At 40.6% G+C, this 23746-nt stretch overlaps 1 protein-coding gene across 4 annotated transcripts in view; it reads left to right on the top strand.

Annotated features, from left to right (window-relative positions):
* Positions 1 to 6355: 6355 nt before the first annotated feature.
* LOC129726018 (talin-2) overlaps positions 6356 to 23746 on the top strand; it is a 119631-nt gene continuing 102240 nt past the window's right edge. The window contains exons 1-2 of one of the 4 annotated variants that reach the window (XM_055682551.1): positions 18407 to 18473; positions 18918 to 19231. The gene's annotated coding sequence lies outside the window, so the exon portion shown is untranslated. Of the gene's footprint in view, positions 6517 to 18406; positions 18474 to 18748; positions 19232 to 23746 lie in introns of those variants that run through there. The other 3 variants (XM_055682550.1, XM_055682548.1, XM_055682549.1) reach the window with 3 other exon arrangements.

Here is a 23746-nt window from a genome sequence, read left to right as displayed (position 1 = left end):
TACCAAAAATATTGGTAAATTATCTGAAGTGGAGAAAAAAAATCTTTAGTATTTGTAGCTTTCATTTTTTCAGCATTATTCAAGAATTAAGTCCTAATAAATTAAAAAAAATCGCTCGTTTCTAAGTTATTCGAAATTTGATTTGTATTTTGAGTTATTTATGTTATTTCGAAAAAATAGTGTTCCTTAGTGAAAAGACGCGTTAGGGATCATTCAAATAATACATAACGCGCTCAGGGGTGGGGGGGTATTCAGCGAAGCGTTATATTGTATGTGGCAAACATGAAGAATTGCGTTACATGAGGGTGGGTGGGTATTAAAAATTGCCAAATTCCGCGTTATGTAATATTTGAATGGTTCCTTAGTTCTTTACAATTTGTTCTCAGACTGGTTTTCTCTACAAGTTGAAGGCTTTGAATCAATTGTTTGATAAAAAGTAGTTTACTGAACCAAATATACGTACAGAATTTCATTCAAATTGAATAAGTTTGATTTTAGTTTTGTGTATTTTCAGATCATTTAGATAAGAAATGCTCTAAAATCATGATCTTCTTGCAAATTTATCAATTCGTTTTTGACAGAAGAAATCGATTTACCTTTGTTATACTATTACCTTTGTTATACTAAACAAAGGTTATAAAATCGGTCGAAAAACGCAAAATAGAACCATGATGCGGAGGGCCGAATCGTATATACCATTCGACTCAGCTCGACGAACTGAGCAATGTTTGTTCGTGTGTATGTGCGTGTGTGTGTGTGTATGTATGTTGTCTGTATGTATGTGCCGCAAAATACTAACGCACCTTTCTTACAGAACGCAATATCCGATTTTGATGATCTTATACGCAAACGAAAGCTACTGTTCTCCCCCAGAATGCTACCGAGTGGATTTTCGATTAGTGGCTTAGATTTTGAATTATTGATCAAAGAGTATGTTTTATATGAGACATTTAACTTTTAACGCAAAATGAATGGCACGGAGGGCCATGTGTTGTATACCAATTTACTCAGATCGACGAATTGAACAATTTATGTATGTTCGTGTATGTGTGCCTGTACGTATGTATGTGTAAAAATGTTGTTTATATGTGTAGTATATGAAAATCGACCCAAAAAAGAAAAATAACAAAAAAAAACTCTCTTTACAGAACGCTTATTCCGATTTTGAAGTTCGCATGCTCAAATGAAAGCCCCAGAGATCTTCGAAAATCATACTGAGTGCGATCTTTTATTGGTTGCTTGAACTGTAAAGTTTTGACCAAAGTATATTTTAGACATGGGATATTTTACTTTCTGGATAATTTTTCTCTCTCACTGCTCTTTCCACTTCTCTATCCCTCTTTTTTCATATCGCTATTTATTTCTCGAAGGAAATCAACAATCATGGACAACTTTTCATAATCTTTACACTCTTCGTAGTGCGTCTTAACTGGTGTAAATAAATTACCCTTAAGCTTTTTCTTGGAAATTTGAACTAGATTTTAGAAGAAACTGCAATGCTTACTTAGCTCCTTTTCTCGCTTCTGAAGCTTTCGTCCTCATTTCTTATAAAATATATATAAATTGTACGTTGAACCTAGATCTGATCTCACAGTTTGCACATGTAACACAATTAGTGATGGGAAACTTATCGATACTTATCGATAATATCGATAAATGCGGGACATCGATATTATCGTTAATTTTTTGACGTTAACGATAATTATCGATATTATAAGGGTGAGCACAAGTCAGTGCGGCTGGTTACTGGAGGAGACCCAAAAGAAGGAGACCTCACCTACCCTACCCCAGGAGTTGCTTTTGCCGCTAGGTATTTGTTGGGTGCTGCTATTCGACCAGATTTAGCATTGTTGGGGGTGGTGTGAAGGTTCGCCTCGGGGTGTCACTGAGTTTCTGAGAAAAAAAGGTAACTAAAAAGGTATTTATAGTTTTTAGTTTCCTAAGAACAAATGAACTCGACAACTTAGTACTGGAGAACTTCAAAAAAATATCTAAACTTTTTGCACCATCTCATAAAAAGCAATGATACGAAATTGTAATAAAATGCATCATGCCAGAACTTTGAGAAAAATGAATCAATTTTGATGACCGGTTTCATTTCACTGGAAAACTATCCTAGTTTCCTAGTATTACTTGGGAACTTGGCGTGACCAACCTACACCGAAAATGTTTCGTATTTCAAAGTGTGTGTCAAAGTGTACATTTTAGCAACGCATAGAACGTTTTAGGCAACTAAATTGTCTATCTAAAATACTTCATTTAAAAGAATCTGAGATTACCGATATTATCTAAAATCATTTTTCGTTTTTTAAATTATATTTTTTTCAGAGTAGGATCCTAAAATCATTTTTTATATTTTTGAAGGAAAGTTCAGATAATTTTTACTAAGATAAATTCATTCATAAGAAAAAGGTTCAAATACAGTTGGGTTTTCTTACGCGGGGGATACATGCCTCGTGAAAAAAACATGTTAAATCAAAATTCCTCTTGATAAACCACTTTTATTCAAAAATTCGTGTAAAAAACCACGTTAATTTGAAAATCTGCATAATAAACCTTTTAGAGAAAATCCGCGTAAAATAATCTGACCTTTTTAAATGTTAATCCAGATATATTTTCAAACGCAGGTTTGCAAAGTTGCTTGGTTTAATAAGACCTACACACCCACAATGTTCGATTGAATTCTGCTAGAGTGCTGCAAGCTCAAAGAAAATTAGTACCCAACAGGGAAAAAAACGCCAAAATCAACACCCATACTTAATAAATTCATACCTCGATGATTCCTTGGCTAATTTTCAATCTATGGCTACCATTGAACTCGAGATAAATTCTGATTTATTGACAACATATAAACCTGAGTGAAACAGAATGTCAGAAAAAGTTCTACGCGTTGCAAAAATGTACACTTTGGCACGCACTTTGGAAATCTGAAACATTTCCAGTGACCCTTGGCCACTTCCAGTTCTCAAGTAATACTAGAAAACTAGGACAGTTTTCCAGTAAAATGAAACCTGTTTTGTCAAAATTGATTCATTTTTCGTAAAGTTTTGGCCATTTGAAAATTGACAGAATTTTGCCAGCTTCAATTATTTCCCTGATTTTACAACCTTCAAAACGAACTTCGGCTTGAAACTACTCCGTAGAAAGCACTCCCGGCGTGAAACCCGAAGACTTTCCAAAACAAACTGCTTAACTCGTCCGGTTGTTTGAATTTTCATTCTCAGTATCGTAAGATTTATCATTCAAGGTCTTAACACAATGGATACGTTGCAGCTGCGTTTGCGTAATTTGACAGTTAGCCCATACATTTACTGTCAAATTAACGTCAACGCAACGTAAACGTATCCATTCTGTTTGGGCCATCACTGTCTCTGTTTTTAACAGATTTACATAGCAGAATTGCATTTGTTAAATAACGTTTGCAATGAAAAAATGGATAAAAATTGCCGCTTTTTCATGGGTTTACCTTTAATCGCACTGACGAAACTACTCATGTATCATCAATTAGAGTAACCCATGACTTAAAAAAAATTGACAGATTTATCAGTCAAACCAAACTGTGATAGTGAAAAAAGTGAAGCTACTTCGTTCAGAAGTGTGCGCGTTCAAAGAACGGTACCCCGCCGCGTCAAAAACGAACATCGTGCGGCACTTCGTGGACGCCGGGAATGCTATTCTGACATCTACAACATCTTGACACTATTGGACAACGATCAGAGCATCGAAAGAAAGCCCGGTTCCGGACGGTCAACGACCCTGAGCGACAAGAAGCTTCAAAGGATGCTGAAGAGGAAGACCGAGGGAAAAGTGGCTAAATTGCTACGTGCACTTGGCCGGGAGGTTGGTGCATGCGCTGAAACAGTGAAAAAGTATCTGGAGAACATCGACATACATGTCAGGAAGCGGCAGTCTCGTCCACTCGTCCACTGGTCTCGGAGCTGCAGGCAATGACGCAGCGACAGCGGTTGAATAAGATAGTCAAGTCGATTTTCCCGGCGAAACGCGACGTGGCAGTGGTGATGGACGACTAGACCTATCTCACCCTGGATGGCAACGACTAGCAGGTCTCTTCGTATTTTACCTCCCCCACGAAGGAACTGAGCACCGAGGTAAAGTTTATTTCACAGACCAAGTTCCCCAAGAAGGTGCGGCTGTGGTTGACAATCAGCGAGAAAGGGATGTCAAAGTTGCTTTTCTTTCGTTCCGGGCTGGCCGTAAACGGGGAAATTTATAGTACGAAGTGCCTGACAGAAGTTGCGTCGTTCATCAAGAGATACCATAAGCGCGAAGACACGGTGTTCTGGCCAGATTTGACGTCGGCCTACTACTCGAAGCGATCGTTGGAAGAGATGGAGCGGCTGAATATCGATGTGGTACCGAAGTCGGCGAATTCGCCCAATGTCCCCCAGCTGCTTCCCATCGAGAATTTCTGGGCAAACTTGAAGCGCAAGATCTATTCCAACAACTTGTCGCGAAAACGGAGGAGGAGTTAATAAAAAAACGAAGAAAGAGCTTAAAACATGACTACACGCATGTTTTCGTCCGCCATGGCGAATGTTCCGGTTAACTGCCGGAAGGCTGCACGGAAGGACGTCATATTTTTTTGCGAGGAAGCTAACATGATTACCTTTCATGGGAAATTTATCCAACTCAATTATCTCTAAGACATCACCATCACCATCTGAAAAAAGTCCATTTTTTCTACCGCAAACGTTAGCTGTCAAATTATCGATACTTATCGATAAAATCGATAAAAGCCTTGAAATTATCGATTGTTATCGATGTTTGTTTTGGGCGATATTTCCCATCACTTAACACAATTAGCGATGCAGATATTTTGAAAAGCTTTACCAAAGATGTATAGACCTATTTACATACGAATGTGGTAGTGCCACCCGTTGAAAAAAACACAAACAAATCGCTGTTTTGTTTGCAATGCTACGTTTTGAACAGTTGGAAAATTTTTCAGTTGAATACTTATTTTATTTATTGAATTTGTGACCAGGAATCTAAAGTAGCTGGTGAACGTAATCGGCAAAATTAGGAAAAAGTGTTGAAGCAACTCTACATGGCTATACACGTTTACTAGTGTGCGCAGGTGAAAAGTCACTTATCTCTATGAATGATACAATATGCTCATGTAAGATATAAATATTGCTTTCTAATTTAGGACTAAGTGCAAACAGAGTATCCATGTTATTCCACTTCTCCTTATCGCAGCAAGTTTGAAAAAGTCTTTATCTCGGATTTTTTCATACAGTCTAGGCCTTCGAAAAGAATAATGTTCTCGCCTACACTCTGAAAATCTAAAATTCTCAAAGATCGTGGAGAGCCTTCATTTTCAGATAATGCATTTGAGATAGAAATAAATTGACAACTTTCATCAATAGCTATATTTTTTTTCCTGTATAATTCTAAACTATAGAGGGCAGGTTTGTAGAAGTTTGCTTCAATTCGTAAAAAAAAACTTGATGCTGATTTATAAATCTAGGCTCTGCGATTTCTGAAAATAAAGCGAATAAGTAGAACCGCCTTAAACTAACATACTTGTTTGCTGTTCTAGTGTGAAATCAGCATCATTGTTATCTATAACTGTTTCCCCACGTTCGATTATCTAAAAAAAATTCAATTTCTTCTGGCCAGCATTTGAAAATTGGTTCGTGATCGAAAAAATAAGACTCATGTACTCCAGTGATAACATTCATATTTGGTTAACTCTCTGAAAACTATCTTTCAAATTCATTTCATTCATTATTGAAATTGGACTTATGATGGTATACGATTTGTAAGTGACTGGCCAAATATGTATAAAGTAATAGTTAGTATAACAAAGGTTTCTGCACCACTAGGTGGATTAATTCAGGTTTTTTTCTCTAGAAGAATATTCAACCCTCAGAACTTTGTCTGTAAGAACGGCTTTTAGTAAAATATTAACATCAAACTATATATTTATAGAGTATTTTTTAACTCTATTATTCCATATAAAATATCATTGTAGAAGTGTAACCTCTCCTGAATGTCGGCGCGCAGCTAAACCCTCGTTCAGCCGGAGAAGCACAATAATGGTGTGCGTGTGTTCGCTTTTGACATCTTCGACGGACCGCTGCTGGCTGACAGCGGTGGCAATATCGATTTTGACGTTCCTGCCTTATCTACTCTATTCATAATTTTACCCATACAAATTTATTCTGCGCATTGTCGGCGCATAAACTGTGGGTGCGCACACCAGCGTCCAGCTAGCGGCTCGTAAATATACGCGTAATTACATTCATGCTTTGCGCTCTCTTTCTACCCGTGGGTATTGAATGGAAAAAGTAAACATTCGAAAACCACAACACCACTGCGAGAGAACTGTGTTCGCTGTATGGAAGAACGGAGAAAAAAAATACGGCTGAAGGATTGAAAACTAGCCCGTCTGTGTGTATTGTGAATATAAAGTTTTAGGGCGTTTTGTGTCAAAGTGGTACTATTTCCGTGTTTTCCCTGCGACAAAAGCCGAATGGCTCGCTAAAAAAGGTACGTGGGCAATTTTAAAGTGCGAATCTAAGTCTAGTTAGTGTTTGCTAAGCCGACACTGGCGAAGAAAAGCGTAATTTTAGCGTCGACTTCTGCATCTGGCTGGCACCGAACCGAACCGACATCATCCGCCATTTTTTCCTGTCTCTTTCGGCTCTCGATGTGTTGTACTCACAGGGGCAGTTTTTGCACAGACAGGCAGTATTTTTCGCTGAGAAAAAATATGTGATAAAAATGTTTAAAAATATAATGGTAATATTTCGAATCACGTCCCGTATGGCTGGAGTGCTTACGTAAACAGCGAACACACGGTGGACAAAATTCTAGCTCTGGATTGTGAGCCGCTGCGGCTGTGAGCGATTCACAAATATGTCAATTTACGGTAAATCTCCAATCGGTACCTTATTTGGATGCTGAGCCGTACGTTGTGGGTTGTACTCGGTTCCCTTTATCTGGAATGGGTCTCGCAGTGCGAACTTTGATGTAGAAACAATTTAAAAACAAAATAAGAATGCGTATAGCCTCGTTCGAGAATATCTCAGGCGACTGCTTTCAGTTCCAATAAGAAATTTTTTACACTTGTCACTCACAATACTGGGTGAGTTAGCGGAAGTGAAGTGATTCATATTTCTATTCGCGCGTCATGAAAATGTGATAAGTGCATGGACATGACAAACTACTTTGTACAAAATCACAGGTTCGAGGTTTGTGCGATTCGTCTAGAATATCAAAAAAACATTTGAAATTTGATGTCGCGGTGAGGAAATTCGTTGATTCGTGAGTTGCACATGAAACTTGCGCATGCTTGGAATACCAATCGAATAGACTGCTAATTCATTCCAGATCAGAGCCGTGTATCGATTCCATAGGTTCCACTGTTTAAAAATGTTGTTGAAAATAACATTTCGAATCCTCATTTCAAAATCTTTGAAACAGAGTGGTTTTTCATTACCATTCTAAAGATGAAAACAAATGTTCTTAATAGAAAAAAATCTAACGGCGTCGTCGAGCAGCAAAAAAAAAACAGAAATGAATGAAACATCTCTGCCAGCTTCGGCGGTACAACGAGATCACGACGACCAAAAACGTCTTCGAGTAGCTTGGCCAAGCAGCGGTACCGTACGTTTAATTATAGCTGAATATGAAATCATTTCGAGTTATTTTTATCTCGGGGTCAGGAAAATCAACACCAAACTCTAATTCAGTATATTACGCATACGTACATGATTGTTGATAGGTGGTGTTATGTTTTTATGCTTGTCCTACAGATTGGAGGCAAACACACAGAGCAAATTTTGATGAATTTTCAATAAGAAAAAAAACACAAAAAAAAAGAAATAATGGCCAGATTCAGTTCTGCTTTAACCCTCAGGTATTTCCAAAGAAAATTGAACAATCATCATTTTGAACCTCGCAATCGACACTGATTATCTAATGCACTTGCACTGTGGCACTACTGTGAAGCCTGACAGAAGCGCAGGACTATCACTTTTTGCGACAATTGCCAGTCGGTTGACCGGTTTGCCTTGTCAGGGCCGCCAGCACCGCTTTAGCGCTTGGTTTCAGTGTACATGTTTTCGTTTCATTTGAATCAATGCTTATGACCAAGCCAAGCGATCCACTTTCCTTCGCCATATGGGTCGCGCTCTAGTCGCACTCACATTGTGCACTGTGTATCGGACTAGTCGTTATGAATGGAGCTGATGACTTTTCCCCAGATCGGTTGGCCAGTTTTAGTCGAGAGGTTGGCGATTTCGAAGTCGCTGATGGACGAAGCAATAGGGGGCAGGTAACCGCTCTGGCAGCGTCGAAAAGGGTGTTAAATTCCGCAACCGCACTCTCTACGAACTTGCACTTGTTTCTTTTGTTCGTATGCGACCGTGTGTGCGCGAGTATTAATCCAAAAGTCGATCAACAACCCACTTGTGATTGCAATCGCTACTGCGAACACAGCGGGTAACATTATGAGAAGCTTGTTGTGAAAGAGAAGTATTGTCTCACAATCGCGATATTTCGCCCACTGTCCAGTGAGTGCAAGGAAAATCATGTGCACAACAGGTTCGGTGAAATTCCGCGAGAAAATCCTCCAATGGAGCAAAATGAAATTCCGCTTAGAGGTTCGGAATGTTGAAAAACTGATAAATGATTGATGGAACAAAACTTCACTCACAACTGAGGTCAAGATTGTATTTTCAATCGTGAGAACTGAAGAATAACATAAGCTAATGAACTTGCTATTAACACCATACGTAGAGGCCAGAAGTCGTGATCGCTGCAGCAGATTGCAACGGAGATTGACGAACGCCCTAGCAGTGAGAGCCTAAAATGGTGAGATGAACTGTTGTGGAGTGTATGAATGGCGTCCGGCGGCGATGACGTCGTCAGTACTAAGCCGAATGGATTGGCGAGAATTGCGATGATATCATGCTGCGCGCCGATTAACGACTCTGTATTTCTGATCACTTAACATTTTTTCACGCCATTAAGAACGCGAGGGTGAAGGAAACCTTTGTACGAATGATTATTACAGTGAGAGTTAATTGGCTTGTGCAATCGTTTATCATTTATTCGGTTCGCGGATTGTGTATTTATCAACACTCAACAGTAAACTATGTAGGGCATTTTTATGTTAACACTGCAATAAAAAGTTTGTTTTTTGACTTTTTCTTAGGAAGGTATAGCAATCACTGGCAAAAATAAAGTTGTAAATGTGAATTAAACTGTACTTTGCAAGTAAAATCAAATTACGCTTCATTCAAAAATTTCACTCTCTCTCATTCGATGTCGAGGGATAATTCGAAGAATCAAAAAGTTTCATAACCTTAATAGAACAAACAGATTTATATTTTTTTTTTAGAATTTTATCTGGAACCTTACGTCCCAAATAGCCCCAGTTGTGTTCTTGGCCGACCAAATGTTGATACAGAAGTGTTACTCCTCGCCTGTGCGAAACGAGGACATACAAATAGCACATACTCAGTGATTTTCACCGCATCCGCCCATTGAGGACACATGGGTGACCCCGGGTGTCCAAACCTGCGCAGGTACTCTCTGAAGCAGCCATGGCCTGACAGAATCTGTGACAGGTGGAAGGTGCAAGGTGGTATAGTCGGCGGGCTCCCAAACGTGAACGCGTCGTCTACCATCACCGGAGTGCATCCAATCCTAAACTGCGCGTGTAGATAGCGCGGCTTTCAACTTAACCTCGCTGATTGACTCACCGAAGACTTCTAGAGTTATGTCGTCCGCAAAGCCCACAATCACAGCTCCCGGTGGGAGCTTAAGTTTCAGCGGTGGGAGCTTAAGTTTAGGCTCTTGATTCTAGGGGTAATTTTCTAGAATCTTGTACAGCACCGACACTCTAAGACTCCGAAGCGCATAGACTGTAGACACTCAGTTGGGGCTATTGAATGCATTTTTAACGTCTACGTCACTCTCGGTGAATCTCACAAGTCTATCAGACAGATTGGTCTACATGCCGATGGGTCAGAGAGTTTGCGATCTTAATGAGTTCATCGTCCGTTACCCTAAACACCTCCTCAACCTCTCTGCGGCTACCGTCACTCACTGTTTGTGCTGAGTCCCTCAATGGTTAGCTCCAACATCGCTGGTGAATGCTCTGTCGATCCTGTAGGCGTCACTCAACGGGTTCGAGTTGGCACCAGGGCTCTACATTTTCGAGAAAAAAAAAAACAATGAAACTGAATATTTCGCGCTGTCATGTCGATTCGAACAGTTTCATTTTCAATTGATTCCTTTCGGCTGCTGTCATCGATGCACTTCCTTCTCTCTTTCCCGTCTGTTGTCCAATGAAACTGATGACTATTTCAATTGACGGAGAGAGTGACGAAGAGAGAGACTTTTTCCTTTCCTTCAGCGTCTCAATTGAAATTAGCACCGCATCGCGTCGTTTGATTATAACTTTCTAATACCGCAAGCTGTAGTTAGAATAAAGTTCCGATCAATATTTCCTTTCTATTTTCTATATATACGTGAAGTAGTCTCCGCCAGAGTTCATTGTCATTTTCAATTGAGAATTGTCATGTGATAGTGATGGCGGTATCTCCGCTTTCAATTGAAAAGCATTGGTATCAATTTCAAGCCCTTCAGCTGTCAAAATCAAAGCAAAAGCTTTCGACCGGGTTTCATGTGACTCACGAAGTGCTTGAAAATGTTTTGTATCATTTCAAAGCGACGAGTCAAAACGTCACTATAACTTGATAATTGTCAATTTAAAATGACTTTGTCAGGCTCTGGTTGGCGCTGTCGCCTTTCATTTCTAGGTTGGAAGCGCGGTAGTGTAGCAATAAGTTGATGAGCAATCGGGGGGACCCTCCCTTCTTCGTGACCCAAACTTATTTCTTCCGGAATTACATCGGCATTCAAATGTGATGTCTTCCATCCGCGATGTCGAGTCTGTACCGTTTCTGCTCTAGGTGCTTTCAGCGCCGGCATTGGCTAGGGGGCCCCTCTGTTAGTGTGGCGCCTTCTCCACTCGACAGTCCAAGCGTTGAAGTCACTCACGACCCACGACGGCGTTAGGCCCGTTGGTTCCACGGTCGACCATCTGGAAGAATCTTCCTGTAGACCAACGTGGCGAAGCATAGCAACTGCAGTAGAATACTTCGTCCACCTTATCAACCACGTAGCCCTCATTCGATGTCGACACAATTTCTTGAACCGGGAACCTGCCCGTCGTCCATATGGCCGCCATACTGGACTCATCCGCTACTCAATTACCGTTTCCGGGAGGAATGCGGTGGGGGTTCGATATGAAACACCTCAGCAAACATCAGGCTGTTGGAGGATGCCAGCGGGCATAGCGACCAACCGACCGTCAACTTGGCTTTCTTCAGAGTTTTACTTCCCTCGGCCGATAGGAGCTTCATGGTGGCTACTTGGGAAGAAGGGGCCTTTTGAAGGCGAATCGCCTCCGCGGCCACCACCACTCCACACTATAGTCACTGTATACTTTAATAGTCTGGCGGAGTGGATTCGGGAACCAATTTGAACTGTTATAACGGAAAACCAGTCAATGGAAATTCTATACAACTGGTTCGCGTTATAACAGTTTAAATTGGTTCCCGAATGCACTCTGCCAAACTGTATTTATAGGGACTGTACTCCACACTCTTTTCGAAGGCTTGTGTATTGTCGCAACCTGCGGTGATTCCATCCAGGTTTTTAAGCTGATGAATCACCTCTAGGACGAGGGCCTGAGCTTGTACGTCTTTCCCTAACACTTTTAAAACTACCTATTTGTAGGTAGTTTCCTTCCCCTTCGCGTCTCTGTAAAGTTCTAGGATTGTTTCGCCAATATAAGATCGACGAATGGCCCAACGTCCTCGCCCAAATTTATTAGCTTGGCGTTGCTTCTCATGTCCCTCAAGACCTCGGAGTATTTAGACCGCGCATCGCCATTGCTTCTTTTTTTATTTTCGCGACTTCTTCATCCATAGATGCATAACAATAGAAGACTCTGGTTCAAGTGCTTCGAGATATTATTACGGCAATCTGCAAACTCGATTATGGCACCGAGCTGTGCCGACAGACAGTGTCGCCACTCTAGGTAGCTTTTACATCCCCTTGGACTACCGCTACAAGCAAGTCGCTGGATCCCCGTTCGCTGGAATCGAGAGGGAGGTTGATACAATAGGAAGGATAGCATTTCTTAATCCCTAAAAGTACTCCTCTATATTGGGTGGCTCGATCAAGGCGAATAATATTAAAATCATGGAGGTTGAGATCAACATTTGTAGTAAACCAAGTTAAGCAAAGAAAAAAAATGTCCCCTTCGTTTTTTATTTATAAGAACTTCTGATGAATCAATTTTTGGCAAAATACATCTTTGATTAAGCAGACGAATTAGGCATCGAAGGATATGATAGCTGCAAGAGGATGTCATTGGGCAATTGGTTGCTTCAAAAATGATCTAACCATTAGGGGAAATGCTGGAAGAAAGTTTTTAATTGGACCAGGTATATTAAAGTTTTCTAAAATCCAGTCCACAATGCATAAAATTTCACAAATCCAGCATTTTTTTTTATCAACTGGATGTGTAAAAGGTACAATTACGGTTTTGGATGTTCTTGGAAGTGCTGGTAACTTCTTCTGGTACGTTATTCCGCAGAACTTTTCGTTTTGGTTGTACTGTTCCTTTCACTTTGGAAAATTCTAGGTCTTTTTCTGGGAGGTTTAGGTGAGGTTTTTTTTTCCTTTTTTCCAGACTCCCCAGGATTGGCATAAAAAGCTCCTTTCAGTGACTCGTTCATCTGAACACAACAGATCAAAGAGATTCGCTGTTAGGGTGGAAGTGGCCGTGGTCTGTTTGGGTATATCAGGATAACAACGCTCCGAACGCTCTTAAAGAGACTGTTTTAATGTAACGCCGCGCTGTATGTGAAGAGCTCATACTGATTCTCTTCGTAGTGGATGACATTCGCACTACATGGTTCCTTCCACACTTATCGCGCAGCCTCTTATTGGAGCCTTATTGCTTGCAGTTGGTGCAGTTCATTGATCAGGGTACAAATAAGCACACAGGGAAACGAACCCGGTGGATCGATATGTGGCTTGGTAATGCGGGCCCGGCTAACGTAACAAGCAACGAGTTTGACGGAGTGCATACTTTTTTTCCGCCGACGAGCGGCACAGTTGCTTGCAGTCAAGTATTTTACCTCAGGATGGCTGATGTTCTAAAAACAGCCAACAGCATCTTTCAGGAGGCACTCGACGGACAGACTCGGATCGGTTACAACACCGTCGATTTCTACGTCTTAGGCGGGTATGTATACGCGTTACTCCCGAGTAATGAGCTCGGAATAAGCTACATCGTTGGCCTGTCATTGACCTCGACACGGAGCTTGTTTGGTCTGATCTTTAAGATATCAGCCACGGCTTTGTAGTGTGACGTCAGGTCTTTCGAAATTCGAACAACGTTCAGAGATTTCAACTTCAGCCTTGCTTTAGGCCGGAGATAGACAACGAAACGCGGACTTGCTGTTTCGTTTGGTTAGAGCCTGACACCCTAATGAAAATCAACCCAGAAAACGGCTAAGTCCCAAAAGGTCGATTTTCTATCAAAGATCTCGACGTTTTATGCTCTTTTAAGTCATTTGGCATAAAAAAAAAGAAAGTTCCGATTATCCCAATTTCATGTACTCCGTGGTAGATTTTCGAGGGACGAAAAATCACAACGCTTTGAGGTACCCCTAAATCATGTCCGATTGAGCTGAACTTATTTATGCACAGATCTTTTTTTGGGCCAATAAACAAAATGTACATGGTTGGTTTTCGAAATTCGACATGACTCTTTTCGCTGCCACCCTACTGGAGAGTATTTTTTGGAAGGAAGGCCCGAACTTGAACGTCCTTCCCTAACACTTTTCGAGCTACCTCTTTCTAGGTACACAAATTCAAATCTGCAAATATTGAACTTGAGCTTGATTGACTACCACGAGTTGCAACTTCGTTTTTGATCAGAGTCGATCGGAACTGTACATCGAATCTCCAATGATCTCTGCATGCTGATCAGTACCGACACCTGCTTGTCCTGAACGTAGATTATTTGCAAAGTTAAACAAAAAATGTCCTCCGTTTTAATCGGATACGCCCGAAAAAATATCATCTCGTTCAGAAATATCCTAATTTCCCAAGCGTTTAAAGCCAATTAAGAAAAACACGCTAAACCAATCGCTGTCTTGTCTGCAATTGTACGCCTTGAACAGCTAAACAAATATTTCGTTAAACACCCAGTGATCGTTTCAATTTCGACACGCAATATATCGTTTATCCGTTACCAGGAATCGAAATAAGCCAATTTACCCCATCAGCAGATTAACAGCTTATGGGACAAAAAACCATACACGGCTACATACGTTGGCCAGTGCGCGCAGCTGAAATGTCACTTATCTCTATAAGCAAACGCACGAAGAATGTAAGGAAATCAATGACAAATAACACTAACTAAAATCCCGAAATGGGCGCCGATTTTTTTTTACTGTGTTCGAATGTTAAAATACCACAAATTCTCAACAATAACATGTACTTCTCTGACTGAATTCATTGAATTTGCTGCATATTCGATCGCCTTCACAGCCTGTAGCATCTACTCACACGAAACATTCTAGTTTTAGCACAAATAGCTGGTAAAAAACACTTGAAATTCAAACTTTTATTAAGGATACAATTTGCACGCGCGCGCTGCCTTAGCCGTGCTGTCACAGAATCTCCAAATTCAAATCTGCAAATATTGAGTCCGAAAATATGTAGGTTGAAATCTTTTGATCACTAAAACCTTAGTTTTTACGCGGGGGATGCGTACTAAATTTGTATGGGCCCGCGTAAAAAAGATTTTTTTAAGTTGAAAACATAACGAAGGAAACCTCGTTTGAATTTGATGGGGTGAATCTAGAGATCAACATGCAAAATTTTAAATTTTAAGTATTTACACTGAAAATTATGGTTTTTCTTGTAGAAGGATATAGAACGGAACACGTGATTGAAATGAGGTTGATACCTTTTACCGTTTTTGTGTAATAGAAAAAAGCAACCCGCGTAAATATACGGGCAAGCAGGGATGCCAGCTCATTTTTTCAAATGTCTTCTAGCTACACGAAAAACTGTCCTTGAATGTCTTCCCAGCTAAGATACCTGGTGAAAATCGCCCGAAAGCTGGAAAAAAAAGATGTCGCAAGAAGGCGCTGCAAATTGTGAATGTCTTCACATATTTTTCAATGTCTTCTGTCCAAACCAGGAACAAGTGGCTTCAAACTGAAGACGTATTTTCCAATCTGGTTTCGCTGCTTCGAGGATTTTTTTTTACAATAGAAGTGACGAATCCGACGAGAAAACATTCTGCGGCCTTTTAAAGGAACTTCCAAGGTCACCAGGGGCACTAAAATTCACAAAAATGGTTAAAAACCAATACTTTCTCATATTTCTCCAGTTTGAGCTCTAGAACAGAGCCTGTGTTATTGAATGTTCTTTTAGAAAAGGTACTGCTAGACTTCCCGACAAAAGAAGATTCCCCAACGGAATCGTCAGAATCAAACTCATCAAACGACAACACCTCATAAAGATTCTGGAACTAGTTTAGTGGCAGCAGCCTCCTTAACATTCCTGCGAAAGTGCGCTCAGAGAACGGTAAATTGTGTCTTGGCACTATTTGTACGGGAGGCATGCGGACAGCTCATGCAGAGTGTACCCGCAATAGAGGCACTTTTCACACCCTTTATCGAAGGCGTCATCCGCATGTTGCTCTCCGCATTTACCACATCTCTCCTTTTTGCCGTAGTAGATGACCATACTGTTACCATTTGATGCAATTCATCACTCGCGGTACAAACAAGCCATGAGAACATAGCACGGTAGAGCAGATCCGGTGAAAGCCTCTCAAAACGAGTCTGATTGGGTGTACGTTTTTATACCCCTGTCTAGCGATACTGGATGCAATAGCATGCAATCCAGTATCTTAATCGGCTGAAGGCTGAAATCCTTAAAACGGCCGGCTTCATCCTTCAGCAGATGCACCGTAGTCGCACTGTCGATCTTTACTGTGTGAGCTGGAATGTAGGGGAGAAGTGCACCATGAACTTTTTTCCTTCAAATCTCTTATCGTTGCTCAAAGCAGGGAATTTTGTAATACTGTAGACAAAATGTGTATTAGTTGATGCAGTCTTTAACAGGCTATGTCTTTACGGTCGGTTGGGAAGGTGAGGAAAGAAGCGTTGTAATCGTTGTTGCTAGAGATCGAGTTTAACTCTCGATCTCTGGATCTCTAAAGACTGCAACGGAACGAAAGGAACTTTGTCACCGTGGAAAATGGTGAATTTTTATACATTTACTCTTTCCTCTACGCGTAACTCTATTGCGCTTCTTAACCGAGCCTCGTTAGTTACTCCTACCAAATATCGGTAATTACAATTGTCCAAAGAGGTGTGTATTCAACTCATTCGACTGTGTGTCGGGTCTGACAATTTTTTAGCATAATGGGAGGAAGTCTGAGAATAAACCCATGCGTAAAAGTTCCTCTGACAACGAACTGTCCTTCGTTCTATTTAGAATCGAACTCATGACCAATCGCTTTCTAAAGCGGGTTCTGTAACCTTGAGGCTATGAGCTTCTCTAAATTGCTCTAAATCCATTTTGTTAACCGCGATGTTAATACCATTCTATACGGACTATCAGGCTTTCTCAAGAAGTTTTTATGCTAATGTTATTTATTATAGTTGTGTTTCAAAACGACTGCATCTTCAGCTTGAAGTGGAAGACACTGAATCGTTGAATCTGTCTGTGGGGTAATATTAGTCGTCGTCCAATGTAAAAGTTTTGGTGGAAAATACTGAGTGTTGATCATTCTGAGACAACGAAACGTAACACCACAAACTCAAAACGAGGATTTTTTTCACAATCTTTAGAATTCAAACTTGTTGTCACCAGGGCTCTTGACGCGTATTTGATTCTTCATTCGCTATAACGTAATAAAAGGGTAGAGCGACAATCCTTCAACGTTATAGAATTTTTTTGAATGCAATCGATGATTTAGGGCCTCGGTTATGTCTGGAGATCGTAAAATGCGTCCTTAGACCAGAACTTCACGTTCGACGTCATTTTTAAATCTGAGATGGCGACTTGCGATTTCCGGAAAGCTACACAAAACAGAGTAATATTGAAAAAAAAAAAAAACTTAATATTGGCCTAGAAATTGTCCGACGCGATTTTGAAATTCAAGGTGGTGATTTCCAGTGGATCTGCGAAAATCGATTTTATATTCCACAATACAAATATTTTCGGAGCCAATATGATATTAAACGCTATCTTTTATTCAAGATGGTGACATTCGGTCTCTGGAAAGCTGGATAATTACATATGGGTATTCCTGGAGTCAGGATCACGTTTGAGAAACGAAAATCGGTATCCAATGGTGTAGTGTAAGCTGGCAACGTTCAGTTTCAGAAAATCTGCGAAAATCAATTGTATATCCCCCAAAATGGGTTTTCACGAATCGGGATGATATCCAGTGCGCAAATATCGGTGTCTGATACCAGTTTTAAATTCAACATGGCGACTACCAATTTCTGGAAAGTTTGAGGCACAATTTCCAAATGCTTCCCAATATTAATATTCTCGGAACTGATATGACGCTATGAATCCGACAATTGTTGTCTGGCGTCATTTCGAAGCCCAATTGGCAATCTTCGATCTCTGCAATGCAGTGTAAAACCAAGAAAAATTGGTAAATACTCCTATTTCTAGAAGCGAGAATATGCCTAGGGTGTGTAAAATGGTGCTAATGATAAGGTTAAATATTTTGATAAAAGAAACATTAGTATATAGGTAGTAACAATATCCAAACTGAGCTCATTTGAAGTTGTTACCCCACCGTGTGCAGAGTTGTTCGCAAAATGATAATATATTCAATAGCAAACATAGCATATTGATATTCAACTGTCTGATTATCCACTCCTTTCGCTTGAACCCGTACACCAACGCGCAAATGCTCCCGGAGGCTCAGCAAAGCTGGGTCATTGAATTTAAATGTTCGTTCGAAATGCAAATGCTAGTCGAAAATGTAAATCAGCCAGTATGGCACAGAAAATTCAAAAAGAAAACAAATTGCTAGCAGTCCCAGATTCCAAAACGATTCCGTGAGCTGATTCCGCCTGCACAAAGTAATGTTGTTTAGTCCCTCCCCATCCCCCCCATTCGCCTGGTCAAATCCGCATCCACCAGTATATGCTCCTTTGCGGGTTTCGCTAGGCATACTCACCCCGACCACGCTAAGCCATCGCCGCCGTCATCACCGCGTGTCGTCATCAGTGAACGCCGCGCATCATCAGCAGAGCACACATCTACTGCCAGTAAGTCGCTTCAGCTCAAACCGTCGGATCGCGTTCAGTAACTGCCAGCACGTTGAGTTAGTCGCGCGCGATTCTTTCGGTCTCCCGCTCAAGTTGGTTAGTGTTTATTCATAACAGCCACTCACTTCCTGTGCTCGCTGCCACCCACCCGATCGGTACTCCCACACCCACCACCACTCATTAGTATCCGTTTGTTTCGAGCAGTGCGCTTGCGTGTGTGCTTAGTGTGAAGCAATCGGTGCATGCTTGGCGAGAACTCTCCAGTTACTGCATGTGCGGGAGCGATAATAATTGTAACGATAGTGTGAATTACGGCTCTTTCGATTCGTTTTGAGAAGTTTGTCCTTGAACCGATCAAACCGTACCGAAGAAAGGGTGGTCATTGCATAGCTGTTATCGCGAGTGCACAATTGCCATATCGCACAACTCCGCGAGTCGCCAATATTTATCTTTCGCTCGCTGTTTTGCGACGTGACATCGGAGCTTCGTCCGCTGACGTAATTATGGTGTAGTTTGTTGTTTGATTTCATGTGTTTCTAGGTTTTATTATTCAACAAAGGAGATTTCGCTGATGGCGCTTTCTAAGTAATTTGGTTGTTGATTGAAGAAATAGAATTGCGATCGCTGCGGCAGTGTTTGAAAATTTGGTAATTTATAGTGCCAGTGAGAGAGTGTGAATTTCAAAATTATAAATAAGCGTGAAGTAAATCTGAAAGGTATCTGATCGAGTCGAATCAAATCAGCTCCACCTACGTACACACGTACACACACATATATCTACAAGTAGCGGACTTACCCACGTAAACATCAACGCTGGGAAGCTTGTGATCCTACCACGCACCGGAGGCCCCAAGGTAATCCAACTGACGAGCACTCGAGCAGATTGCGCTCGAAATTGGACCACAAAAGTACGATGAATAAAAATTTATTTCGCCTGCAGCGGCGGCGCGCTAATACCGAACAGTGCACATTCGTGGCGAATAATTGATTTTCAACACGCTGCCACCGCCGCCGTCATTACGGGGTTTCACATTATCCGGCTGCCGGTCTATTTTTTGTATCTGTTGTTCCCCCCTTCCCCCAACTCAACCGATAAATTAGCGCCTCTGAGTTGATCTTTTGGTTTTCTGGTACGGTGCGCAATTGGGGAACTATTATAAATTAGACTGAGAATCAAATTTCCTATTCAGATTTTAGGCGAACGTCTTCGTTTTAGGATTTGTGGTAGAGCAGCCCCTCGTCAAATGTCTGTTCTAATTCTACTTTACGTGCGGGTCGATCTACTCAAAACTCGGTCCGATTCGGTCGAAAATCGCACATTAGCATAGTCAGTAGCATAGATATTGATGATGAAAAAGAACATATTTCTAAACACGACTAGATGAGCATCTCGAATCGATCGGAAATGACTTTTTCCGAAAACAAACCGTCTTTCCGAATGGGACGCAAGCGAACATAAATACGCCCACTTGAGGGAAGCTGATCCGGTGTATGTTTGCTACTTTTCGAAGGTGCTGATATTTCCCAATAGGCTAAAGGTTGAGCGCGTTTAGCGAACCGCGAGTGGCCGAGTGGGCAGCGATCAATGACAATTTTGAGCTCGAGAAGCTGTACAAGATTGCTACTAAGCCTGCCAGCGATCGACTTTTAGTTACTTTGCAGAGGCGGGCAGAGGTTTGCCTGCCCGCCAGAAGGCAAAAAGTTATGAATGAGATGGTTTGTAGCGCAACTGGTTCGCGTTCGGTATGTAAATACATGATATCACCTTTGCAATGGTTGGTGATGAGTCGGTTTCCACTGAAACCGAATGATTCTCTTGAAATCGGAGGGAGCTCAAACAACAAACTCTTGTTTTTTTTTGTCTAAGACGTATCAAAAAATAGGAATCCAAAAGTTGGTCTTATTAAGTCAGAGTCCAAAGCTGTTTTGATATAAGGTTCACCGAAAATCAACGGATTTAATGTTTTATGTACAGATTAAATTGAGCACTAAAGATAATAACAGCATTTCACCTAAACATACTGATAACGTTATCGGGGCCCGTATCGGGACCAAAGTTATTTATGTTAGCTATCTACGTTTTAACACCGTTAACTCGTTAGCTGCTGTATTTTAAGTGGTTTTGATATGAACACACGCGTGAAGATGAATGAGGTTAGCGTTAAACTTATTTTGTTGTAGTCTGACAAAAATTGCGGTCAAATTACATGCTGCATTGAAAGAATACTTCCCACTTTATTTATACTACCGTGTTACTTCTTATCATGCACCTGGCATGATAAAGACACGTCTGGCGTCTGTAATCGTACGCATGGGAAGAGTCTTGGGCAATCTAATCCCGTCCCAAAGAATAAAGGTGAAACGCAGTTCATACTTTCGAAAATTAGGAAATAACAAAGCAGTTTCACTGATGACAAGAAAAACTATTGAGTTTGATATAAAGTTTATGTTATAAAATATTTCAATACACGAGCAAGTATTGAGTTCACAATTATAAATTCGGGACATATATCTGGACTACTAGAACACATAATCTAGTGTCTGAATATATTGAAATTTATTGGGACGTCAACTGCAATTAAAAGAAAATGAGTGTGTTAAAGTCATTACAAAATAACTTAAGCTGGACTTCACATGGTTTCAAAGTTTTAAAATTGATCTACCTGATTCTCTTGCAAATTTTTTTTCTATAATTGATTGGTAACCTTGAAGAGAAGCGTTGATTTTGGATTGCCCTTCACCGATGACATGGGATGGCTCCAGTTCTCTTGTTATTCTTCGCTTCGCTCACACTGCAAGCAAGCGAACAGGACCGACCGTTATACACACACACACTACCGGCACACTCACAGCTATCAGCAGTAGCCAAATGGTTAAAAGCAAACGTGACGCGAAAGATCTGGACAAAATTACTAACATGTCTGGACATGTTCAGCAATGCTGTGCAGTACTGCGGTCCGCCGGTTGGTCTTTTTGTTGTGGAACGCTGTGATACAATGAGTCGTATGGTCAGCCTTGCTGTCCCAAAAGCAGTGGTTGCGGGTTAAACCAGTTTCCAGTAAGAGTCAATCGTCCTCTTACTGCAGTAATCGGTTATACAATTAAGACTAAATTTCTGCATGCTAGTTTTAATACGTGACTACTGAGAGTTAAACTTCCGGTAGGCGTGTCTGTGTGGACTAGAGCTGTTCTTTAGAAGAAGGTCATGTTTCATATTTGATTGGCCGAAACATGCGTTTAACAAGTCTCTACATTTTTCCATAGTACAATAGTTAGCATCACAAAATCACAAGTTTTTGCATTTCGGTGGATGCACAGCTAATTTTCCAATCGATTGCTGTATAAATAGAGAGAATCCATTGAAAACGTACTGAGTTTTAAGCATTTAAAAGTGGACAATTTTCGCGCCACTCTCAGTGTTTTCGGTTTTTTATTCAATTCTAAGTAAATGAAAAATAAGTCGTACACAGTTGAAATTTTTTGCGGGGTTTCGGTAACTTATTGCCGAAAACGGCACCACTGAGTGCTCGGTTAAAAGATTAATGACAGCTGTCACATTTTATCGTAAACCTCGGTTCAACCTGAATGAAATTTCGGCACAAAATATTACTACCGAGATTTCGGATATTTTGTGCCGAGATTTCAGTTGGGTGAACCGAGATTTACGAAACAATGTGACAGCTGTCATTATCTTTTTAATCGAGCACTCAGTGGTGCCGTTCTCGGCAATAAGTTACCGAGACCCGGCAAAAAAATTAAGTGTGTAACTCTTCATACGAATATTCTGTTAGAGAATATTTTTTTACGAAGCATTATTATTTGCCCAAACCTTATTTTCAAGTAGGTTTTCTTCACAACTATAGACGTCTGAGGCAAAAGCAAAAAAAAAGCAAAGCTTTGGTGCTGGTCTACCAATTCTGAAACTATTTGATATGAGTAAGAATTGTTCGTAGTTTATTTTTATATCATCCTTATTAGATTCACATACAAATGCTTGGAAATGGTTCAAGTTCTTATACCGAAACGAGCTGTTCCTGCGTTTAGCACGGATCGTCTTCGAGCAATTCGAGATTTCGAAGGGTTTCGGCTGCCTTTTTTTCACGTGGAACATCGTCAACATCAAAATTACCGTCTTCAGAGCGACGGCACTAGTCACGGTACATTGTTTTGCTTAGAGCAGCATTTCCGTGAACTTTTTTTCAACTCTCGATGCGCACCACACTTTTTTTGTTTATTGACTGATACCTGGTAGTAATTTTATTTACTTTTTGGACGTTATGATTTTTCTGGTGGAGCAATCGTGTACTCAATTGATAATTATTTTTGTTGGACTGTCACCTACACACAATTGGTCACAATTGAAATGTTCTGCCACAACCGAGAACAAAACTGATTCGCCCGAAGGTAAACGAAGGTAAAAACATGGCGAGCTGATTAAATTGCAATGATTCTGACAATAAATTTTGAGTATGGAATGCGTTTTTGGTCAAGTAATGGTTCCAATTCGGCATCTGAAGAAAAACTTTCTCCCTTTTACCACTATACCGGACGTGAAAATCACCATTTTTGAAGCGTAAAATCGCCTGCGACACGTTCTTTCTCTCAGAAAAGTTTCATCTTAAGTATTTGACAGCAATTGATTTGATTTCTTGGCAGATTTCTTCAAATTGAAGATGAGGTTAATCTCAAAATGCATCCGTTTTCCAGATATTTCAAATTAAATATAATAAATTTGAATTATCCTATGAGCCTTTTTTTAGGTTATTCGTGATTCTCCAGATATAACCACCAGTTCATAAGAATGGGTGATATGCAGTGGCGTCGGGTCCACCTGTGCAACATGTGCACTGCACAGGTACCCTATTTTCTAATATACGGGCATATGCAATTATCGAAATATAATAACCTTTAAAAACAAGTAAGAATACTAGCGAAACCCTTCAATACAAAGCATCAAACACTTTGGTTTGATTTTCTTATTTCATTTAAGGAAAAAGAAATAAATTTTTGGTGCACATGTGGTGAAATCAGCCAGACGACGCCTCTGGTGATATGATTTGTGATTTTGTTCTTTTCGAGCTAAAATATCGGATCAATAGTTCAGAAGCACAGTGTCGAACCAAACAAAAATCCACTCTTTCAGCATATTTAAGGTGAAACGGTATTGAATCAACAAATGGCCGACTTCGAGCCACCGCTTCGAATCTTCAAAAGCACAAGACTCGGAAACAGTAAATGCGTCACCTGTGAAAACGCTATTTTATGTTTGCTGCGGTGAAGCAAATTTAAAACAGCGTTTCTATAGGGAACGCCATAACTGTTTCCGAGTCTTGTGCTTTTGAAAATTCGAAGTTGGGGCTCGAAGTCGG

The sequence above is a fragment of the Wyeomyia smithii genome, chromosome 2, assembly GCF_029784165.1.
Source record: "Wyeomyia smithii strain HCP4-BCI-WySm-NY-G18 chromosome 2, ASM2978416v1, whole genome shotgun sequence".
NCBI classification, from domain to species: Eukaryota; Metazoa; Arthropoda; class Insecta; order Diptera; family Culicidae; genus Wyeomyia; species Wyeomyia smithii.
The sequence above is the reverse complement of the archived record's forward strand: the minus strand, read 5'-3'. Positions and strand labels throughout refer to the sequence as shown.